The sequence below is a fragment of the Pan troglodytes genome, chromosome 20 (genome assembly GCF_028858775.2).
Source record: "Pan troglodytes isolate AG18354 chromosome 20, NHGRI_mPanTro3-v2.0_pri, whole genome shotgun sequence".
Taxonomy (NCBI): domain Eukaryota; kingdom Metazoa; phylum Chordata; class Mammalia; order Primates; family Hominidae; genus Pan; species Pan troglodytes.
In genome coordinates this window covers 54,096,893-54,106,372 of record NC_072418.2, presented here as the reverse complement: position 1 = coordinate 54,106,372, position 9,480 = coordinate 54,096,893, and the positions used below count along the sequence as shown (strand labels likewise).

At 45.7% G+C, this 9,480-nt stretch overlaps 1 long non-coding RNA gene across 5 annotated transcripts in view; it reads left to right on the top strand.

Moving 5' to 3' along the window:
• Positions 1-9,480, top strand: part of LOC101058133 (uncharacterized) — a 93,784-nt gene that overhangs the window by 21,722 nt on the left and 62,582 nt on the right. The gene's annotated exons all lie outside the window — the stretch shown is intronic.

The window sequence follows — 9,480 nt, the reverse complement described above, 5'->3', positions numbered from 1 at the left end:
CCTCCCTGTTGCAGCAGTTCCCCTTCCACTCCTGCAAAGGTTCTTCTCCCTTTATTGGAATAATTGTTTTGGATAAAATCTTGCCTTGTTTATGTGCAGATTTTTTTTTTTTTAATGTGACAGACTGAAGGATGATGTTCACCCTCCAGGGCCTTACTCCACGGCCCTTGCAGCTTGCAGAGCAGGCCCCAGATAGACTTCCCGAGAGGGGACCTGACTTTGTTCCCTTTACCCTAGCTGTAGCAGACTGACTGCTATTACCTAAACATCTGCCAGCCCCTCTTCTACCTCCTTGCTTTGTAATTGATATTATCAGTACTTACACTGCTTTTGCTCGCTTCTCTGCTTGCCGGCTCTTGCTTTCCCTTCAAGGTGCAGTTAGAAAGGAGCTTCCTCTGAGAAGCCTTTTCTAACTTCTTTCCCATCCCTGAAAGCTCTTGCCCTTGGGTCCCCAGACCCTAGGCCATAATTATCCCCATAATTTATATCCTTTGCCATCTTTATAGGAACCTTATCATACTGTGTTTCAGTAAGTTACCTATTTCTGTCCCTTTCCCAAACCTTACCCCATGAACTTGTGCTCTCCCAATTGTCAAAATAACTAACTGGGAAGCCATTAGGCTGAGACGGCTCCAAGCCCTTTGTTTCCAAGTAAGCAAATTCAAACCTAACTCAAAGTGAATGGTCATATCCTAGAAAAATGAAACTTAGGCTTAACCAATCGAAACTGCCTACTAACCTCTAAGTAGAGACTTTACCAATCAGAAACTGCCAGTTGACCTCTAATTACAAACTTTAAGGCTACTGTTCCCCTTTAATCAAATGAAACTATTTTCTTTGTTTTGATTTCAGGAATACCTTATAAAAGTTTTCCTTGTGTGCCCACTAGGTGGTTTGGCACTTCTGGATTCATGAATGTCAGCTCAAATAAACTCTTTAAAATTTTAATGTGTCTAAGTTTATATTTTCATATGAGCCAGGGACTGTATCTTCTTCCTTTTGATGTTCCTGGAGGAGCTGAAGCAGCTAGGTTACCTGGGGTATAAACATGGGGTTCCGCTGGCACATGCCAGGAAAATTTAGGACACAGAAACACACGAGGATTTTAGGAGTGGAGGTTTAATGGGTAGAAGAGAAGAGAAAGAGAAACTGCTTCCTCTATAGAGGAAGGGGTCTTGGAACGGAAAAAAAAAAAAAAGAACCATCTGGTGGTGAATGCTGCAAATTTTATAGTCCCGTTTGAGGAGGTGGTGTCTGATTCACCTAAGGCTCATAGATTGGTTTGATCGGGTATAATGTTTAAATAGCGCACAAGGAAGGCTGGTAACCCCACCCTAATCTCCTTATGCAAATGGACTTTCCAGTTGATCGGTGCCATCTTGTCTGCTCCTTACAGCACACGTGACAGAGAAGGGAAGATGGAGCGGCCATCTTGAAAATGTCCATTCCTTAGTTCCTGCCGTCATTCACTCATGCAAGCTCCCAGGTTGCAGGCTGCTCTTTGTTAGAAACTGATTTGGGGCTGCTTTTCATTAAAAAGAAAAGCCTTACCAAGGACTCCCATGCCCTTGCTCTGGGCCTAAGTAATTCCTTCTTAACTCCTGTATTGGTGTAGCATGTAGTAGGCATGCAGGAAAAGTTTGGAAAACAAAGAAATTAGAACCTCAGGATTTCTCAAGACCTTCTTCATAAATGTGATAACAAAGGAATTCTTAACAGGACCCGTTTAGGATTAAACAAGTTTTACTGGGGGTCTTGAGACCCTTGAGACGCTAGGGGCTGTCTCTCCCTCCGTCTGCCTCTCAGGGTGTACTTTTGCTTTGCGATAAACTTCTTCAAATGCACTAAATTGTTTTGAAATTGGGCAACGGCCGGACACGGTGGCTCACGCCTGTAATCCCAACACTTTGGGAGGCTGAGGCGGGTGGATCACCTGAGGTCAGGAGTTCGAGACCGCCTGATCAACAAGGTGAAACCCCGTCTCTACTAAAAATACAAAAATTAGCTGGGCGTGGTGGCGGGCACCTGTAGTCCCAGCTACTTGGGAGGCTGAGACAGGAGAATTGCTTGAACCCAGGAGGTGGAGGTTGCAGTGAGCCAAGATCACACCAGTGCACTCCAGCCTGAGTGATGGATCCAGACTCTGTCTCAAAAAAAAAAGAAATTGGGCAACATAGTGGTTTTCGTAGTGAACTTGAAAAGAAGAACTAGAGAAAGTTCATTTTGTTCAAGTATCTATGTGAATACAGAGGAGGAAGGCTCTAGTTCAGTGTTTCTCAATTTGGTGCTTTTTTGCACCCTGATAGACACCTGACAATATCTGGAGTCCTTTTTTGGTTGTCAAAACTGGACTAGGGGAGCTACTGACATCTTGTGTGTACAACCTAGAGACGCTGCTCAACATCTGACAATGCACCCTTGTTCCTGGACCAAAGCAAGGGTCAGGCTGCTTATTCTCTTAGCCCAATGACAAGATGCAGGTGAACTGGGAGAGAAGGGAGTTTATTTCTGTAACTGGGCACAGGGAGAAGATCTGGAAAATATTGCCAGACCAACTCAAAATTACAAAGTTTTCCAGAGCTCATATACCTTCTAAGCTATTTGTCTACATGTAAGAGTGCATTCATCTAGACGTAAGCGATTAACTTCTTCCAATCTGTAACAAAGATGTCAGTCCTGAAGATCTTCCTCTGTAGCCTCAGTAAATTTATTTAATCTAAATGGGTCCAGGTGCTGGGGTGATTACCCTTATCTTGTCTCCTGCTAAATCGTGGAGGTTTGGGGAGTTCCTTCAGACCCCCAATAAACTTGTTTGTGGAGGCTTGAGGAGTTTCTTCAGACCCCCCAATAAAACTTGTTTAATCCTAAACGGGTCCTGTTAAGAATTCCTTCATTATCTTGTTATGCTCAAGGCCCAGAAAAGGCCTGGGCAAAATTCTTGTTGGGCTTTTGTTACATTCCAGCCTTTGTATGAGGGCACTGGCTCTGTCAGCTTTTAATATTTAACTTAACCACTCAATCAGTGCTGAGACAGTTGTTATGGAGGCCTGCCTGTTCAGCGGTTAGGGAGACCTGACCTGCCACACCCTCCCCTAACCACCACCACCAAAGAATTATCCAGCCCCAAATGCCAGAATATGAATATCGTTGAGGTTGTGAGGCAGGATAAGTAAGGTTAGGAGGCCATACTCACTTGTATCCTTGCGCAAAGCCCCATGGAGCCCTTTCGAAGCAGATTCTTTGGTTTGCACTCTCGTGAGTCAGCACCTAACTCTTGCAAGATAAACAGTCCTACAGGATACAAGCAGACCACCAGATGGTTGCAAGTTCCTGTTAATATGGCCTGGGAAAGAGAACAAAAGCCACTTATTCATGGTGTAGTTTCCCCAGTCTCCAGCCAATCAACACCAAAAACCCAAGAAGCTGTGAGCTACAAATTCCTGCCTTGGGGGAGCTGGGAACTTCTCCAGGGCTCTGCGTGTGCAGCTATGTTCAAAGTTTAGCTTATAGTGACCTTTTCCTCATTTGAATAGTAGAAAATACACCCCTAGGTGGAGATTTTATATGCTAATGATACATGCAATGCGTGTTAGAGCACATAGATGCTGAGTGCATGCTTTTCATGCTGGACTCACCAATATTTTATGAATATGTATGTATAGTTCCCATAAAAGGAATTACCTTGAGATGCTAGAGGCTGTCTCTCCCTCCCTCTGCCTCTCAGGGTGTACTTTCGCTTTGTAATAAACTTCTTTGCCTACTCTTACTTTGGACTCGCTCTCAAATTCTTTTGTGCCGCAAAGTCAAGAACCTGAACTGGCCCACCAACAGCAGTTGATAAACTGCTCTAATCCAAGCTGTGGGAAAGTACAGGGGCTGGGAGAGGGGACAGGGTAGGGAATGCAGCTTGTCTGAGGAGGTGATGTTTGAACCAGCTCTCAAAGGATGAGTGTGTGCTGCAAAGAAGGAGGGCAGGGGACAATATTGCAAAGAGACAGAACCACATGAATGAAGCATGGAGAGGCACAGAGGGACATGCAATCTCTAGGATGTGGCTGAGATGTGTGAGGGGTGGTAGCTGAGGGTGAGATTGTAAAAAGTTATTTTTTGTTTTGTTTTTTTTTTGAGAAAGAGTCTTGCTCTGTCGCCCAGGCTGGAGTGCAGTGGTGCAATCTCAGCTCACTGCAACCCCTGCCTCCCGGGTTCAAGTGATTCTCCTGCCTCAGCCCCTCACGTAGCTGGGACTACAGGTGCATGCCACCACGCCTAGCTAATTTTTGTATTTTTAGTAGAGACGGAGTTTCACCATGTTGGCCAGACTGGTCTCAAACTGCTGACCTTATGATCTCCCTGCCTCAGCCTCCCAAAGTGCTGGGATTACAGGCGTGAGCCACCACACCAGGCCTTTTTTTTTTTTAGACAAGGTCTCACTTTGTTACCCAGGCTGGAGTGCAGTGGCGTGATCTAGCTCACTATAACCTTGAACGCCTGGCTCAGGGGATCCTCCCACCTCAGCCTCCCAAGTAGATGGGACTATAAGTGCGTGCCACCACACCTGTCTAATTGTTCTTTGCTTTTGTAGAAACAGGGTCTCTCTATGTTGCTCAGGCTGGTGTTAACTCCTGGCCTCAAGCAATCCTCTTGCCTCAGCCTCCCAAAATGCTGGGATTACAGGCATGAGCCACTTGGCCTGGGAAAAGCTTGAATAACTCTCACTAGAGTCAGAACATCATCTTGAGGCAAAGAGGCAGGCACGGGAGGATATTTAGCAAGAAAGATACAGGGTTAGAGGTGAGTATTAGAAAGCTCCCATTGCTGATGGTTTTGGTGATGGGCTGGTTGGGGTGGGACTGGAGCCCAGAGGCTGGGGAGGAGGCTTTTGCCATGTTCTGGGGAAGAGGGGTCAAGATGGGACCTGGATCTGAGAGTAAGGGGAAGGGGACAGGCCAGGAACTTGGTGACTTACAGGAATGGGTGAAGAGGGAAAGGGAGAAGTGGAACAAAACTCTGGCCATGGAGACTTAAAATAGGCTTTATATGGCCGGGCACTGTGACTCATGCCTGTAGTCCTAGCACTTTGAGAGGCTGAGGTGGGCAGATCACCCGAGGTCAGGAGTTCAAGACCAGCCTGGCCAACATGGTGAAAGCCTGAGAGTACTAAAAATACAAAAAATTAGCTGCGTGTGGTGGCAGGCGCCTGTAATCCCAGCTACTTGGGAGGCTGAAGCAGGAGAATTGCTTGAATCCAGGAGGCGGAGGTTGCAGTGAGCTGAGATCGTGCCATTGCATGCCAGCCTGGGCAACAAGAGCGAAACTCCATCTCAAAAAAAAAAATAGACTTTATACTTCACTTTTACTATCTTGCACGTCAGTTTTCCCTGTGACCACAGGGTCAGCCATGTAATCAGGGTGTAAGTGAAAAGCCTGGTGCCACAAGGATATAGCTGGAAACCTGCAGGTCATTCAGTGAATCGAATCATTACCTTGAAGAATTTGGCTAGTGGCTGAGTTCACTTTGACCAGCCCCCAAGAGCTGGGGGCTTGGCATGCACCAGCCACTCTGTCAAGCATTGATTCATTGAATCCTCAGGATGAACCAGTGAACTAAGTGGTGCTATTATCCCCATTTAACAGATAAGCAAATGGAAGTAGCAGGAGGTTCAGTGGTGAGGCAGGTGTTCAGATGCTGGAGATCTGACTTGAAAGCTTAAATTATTATTTTTTTTTATTGATGTAAAATCACATTACATACAATGAACATGTTAAAGTGAACAACTCGGTGGCATTCAGTACATGCACAACGTTGTGTAACCACAACCTCTGTTTGGTTCTAAACATTTTCATACCCCAAAAGGAAAGCATGTACTCACTAAGCAGTCACTGCCCTCCTCGAAGCCCCTGGCAACCACCAACCTGCTTTCTGCCTCCAGAAATATATTTCCTATTCTAGACATTTCATATCAATGGAATCATATGGTACGTGATCTTTAGTGTCTGGCTTCTTTCACTTGGTGTGATGCTTTCGAAGTTCATACACATTGTAGCATGTATCCGTACTTCGGTCCATCTTTATGTCTGAATGATATGCATTGCAGGAATGTACCAGATTTTGTTTATTCCTTCATTAGTTGATGGACATTTGGGTTGCTTCCAATTTTTGGCTACTGTGAAGGAAGTGAAAATTTTAATTGCTGCCTTCTGCTGCCTTCGTTAAGGCAATTTTAACAGATTCTAGATCCTGGGAGTATAGCTGTGGTGGAGAGTTGGATGGGAGCCTGTGGGATCCCAGAGTGGGGAGTTCCAGATTCGTCCCAGGGTAGTGCGAAGTTGAAGGATGCTTCATGCTGGAGAAGACCTTGTACTTGGGCCTTGAGGTATTTCATACTGTGGCCAGTGGAGCTCACAGTCCCCAGAGGAGAGGGAGCCAGGAGAAGGGAGGAGGAGGAGGAAGAGGTATAAACTCACCAGATTCAGGAAGTGGTTCAAACAGTGGCCTCTTAGAGGAACAGGCAGAGGAACCTAAATTGGGATCTGAGAGATTAGGGAAAGTAAGGAGGCCTGTTTCACAAGAAACCATGAATGTAGGCCAGAAATTTTGTCTTGGTGGGAGGTTAGAACTCGGCACAGGGGTGTTATGGTCTCCTTGCTCATTGAGATAGACTGAATGCTTATGTCCCCCCATATTCATATGTTGAAGCCTAATCACCAGTGTGATGGTATTTGAAGGTGGGGCCTTTGGTAGGTGATTAGGTCATGAGGGTGAAGCCCCCATGAATGGGATTCGTGCCCTTATAAAAGCGACCTGAGAGAGCTCCCTTCCCTGCCTTTCTACCATGTGAGGACACAGCGAGAAGGCATTGTCTATGAATCAGAAAATGAGCCCTCATCAGACATGGAATCTGCTGGTCCCTTGATCTTGGACTTTCTAGACTCTAGAACTGTGAGAAATAAATTTCTATTGTTTATAAGCCACTCAGTTTATGGTAGTTGGCTATAGTAACCCAAACAAACTAAGACACCCAGGCATTGAGTACCAGGTGCCGTGACTGCAGATGGGAATGCTCACACCTCTGGATGGCAAACCTGGAAGACAACCAGGCTTAAGGAAAGATGAGTCCAGTTTGGGGTGCATTAAAAGCATGGAGCCTGCAGGTCATTCGGGGAGAGATGTGCAGGAGAATATAGGAGATTAGAGCTTAGGAGAGAGGCCTGGGCTGGAAATGTAACTTGTGAGGCCTCATCAGAGTCCAACCTTGTGGTTCCCACCTGGATTGAGTTCAGGTCATTTCAAAGATTTACTGAGTACACTTCATGTGCTGTGTCCAAGGCTGGACTCTAAAAATACAGGGCTGGACATAGTACAGTTCCTGACCTGGGGAAGCTGACAGTTTGGAGATCAGAGCTAGATACTAACAGGGATAATTTATAAAAATATTAATGTAAATTTGATTAAAGAGTAACATGCATGTAGAAAAGGGAACACATCACAAGTGCTTTACCAAAAAAATTTTCACAGAGTGATGACATCTGAGCAATTAGTAGCCAGATCAAAAAAAAGATCCTGGGCTAGGTGCAGTAGCTCATGCCTATAGTTCCAGCACTCTGGGAGGCTGAGGCAGGAGGATCGCTTGAGCCCAGGAGTTCAAAACCAGCCTGGCCAACATGCGGAGACCATGTCTCTACACAAAACTAAAAAAATTATTTAGGCGTGATGGTGCACGCCTGTAGTCCCAGCTACTCTGGAGGTTGCCGTGGAAAGATGGCTTGAACCAGGGAGGTCAAGGCTGCAGTGAGTCATGATGGCACCACTGCACTCCAGCCTGGGTGACAGAGAGATTCTGTCTCAAAAACAAAACAAAAACAAACAAACAAAATCCCCAAAGAACAGATCCTTACCAGAATCTCCCAGAACTCCCTAATGCCCCCTTCTAGTCGTTACTAACCACCAGCCCCTGACCTCCGCCCCACTAGTCACCAGTATCTGGACTTTGAACACCAAAGATTAGTTATGTGTGTTTCTAAACCTTATATCAAGTACATCACATAGTATGTACTTTCTGTATCTGGGTTCTTTCACTCAACATTATATTTCTAAGATTCATACATGTTGTATGGAGTCATTATTTGCTTCTTCCATTGCAGAAATAATCCATAATTTATTTATCTGTATTACTGTTGATTGGTATTGGGTAGGTTTTATTTTCAGTCATTACAATTAGTGCTGCTATGAACATTCTTCTGTATATTTGAAGAACATTTGTATGCATTTCTGTTGGGTATGCACCTAGGAGTAGTTTATAACCAGAGGAAACCTGTGCTGCTCCAGCCCCACCTCTGACAACTGCAGGGCTGTCCCCTCCCTGACACACTCACCCTCCCTCCCCAGGATGGGGCATGTCCCTCAGCCAGCAGCGCCCTCACTGCCCCTGCACCCTGGGCAGTTGCCTCCCATCTATGGGGCAGAGCACCCTGGGGGTCTGGGCTGGGCGAGGTGGACCCTGGAGGGGCACCCGCCACTCCCATGGGCAGGGGAGGCGGAGGCGGGCACAGCCTAGCAGGGTTCGGGCTTGGCCTCCCAAAGTGTTGGAATTGCAGGCGTGAGCCACCGCAACACCAGAATCTTCCATTTGTTTATCTAAAGGGTATTGTGAGCTTATGGCATAATGCTTTCACCCCCTGTAATGGTTTGGGTGCTGCTGATGAATTTGGGGCTGGTTTTCTTAAACTGATTTTTATCATTTTAATTAGGCTTTTTGGGAGGATGACTGTGAGCTTCTTTCTGCCATCTCAATTTAGACATCTACCTTTGAGGTCATTTGGAAGGATAAAAAGATGGTGCCCGATGATGACATGGTGACAGCCCTTCTTGGAAGAGGGATGTGGATTCAAACAGACAGGGAGGAATGCATTAGAATGGGGTCCATAGAGTGTAGGATGTGGCAATGGAAGAGTAGACTGAGCGAGATTCAGAGCAACATAGAATAGAGGTCAGCACACCACAGCCCGTGGGCTGCCTGTTCCGATAAATAGCATTTTGTCGGAACATGGCCATATAATTCATTTTCAGATTGTCTGTGGCTGCTTTGTTGCTACAATGGCAGAATTAAATAGTTGCAATAGAGACCACATTGCTTGCAAAACTGAACATGTTTACTCTCTGGCCCTTTGCTAATACTGGTTGACCATCTCTGACTTAGAATGTCACATTGAGAAGCTTCAAATTATTCCTGTGGGTTGGGGATCTAGGGAACTATTTTCACTATGGTCAGCTCTGAGTTTTAGAAAATTCCCCAAATGCTAATATGTGATTTTCCCTGTAGCAGGACATAAAGAAAGCAGAAATCCAAGTAGGGGACAGGTGGGATGAAAAGAGAAGATTCAGGAGTGGAGAGAGATGATGTTGGAGGGTAAGTCAGGGAAGACATATATGGTGGGGTTTTGAGCAGCAAGTGAGATGGACATGTTGCTGATATAGTTCCA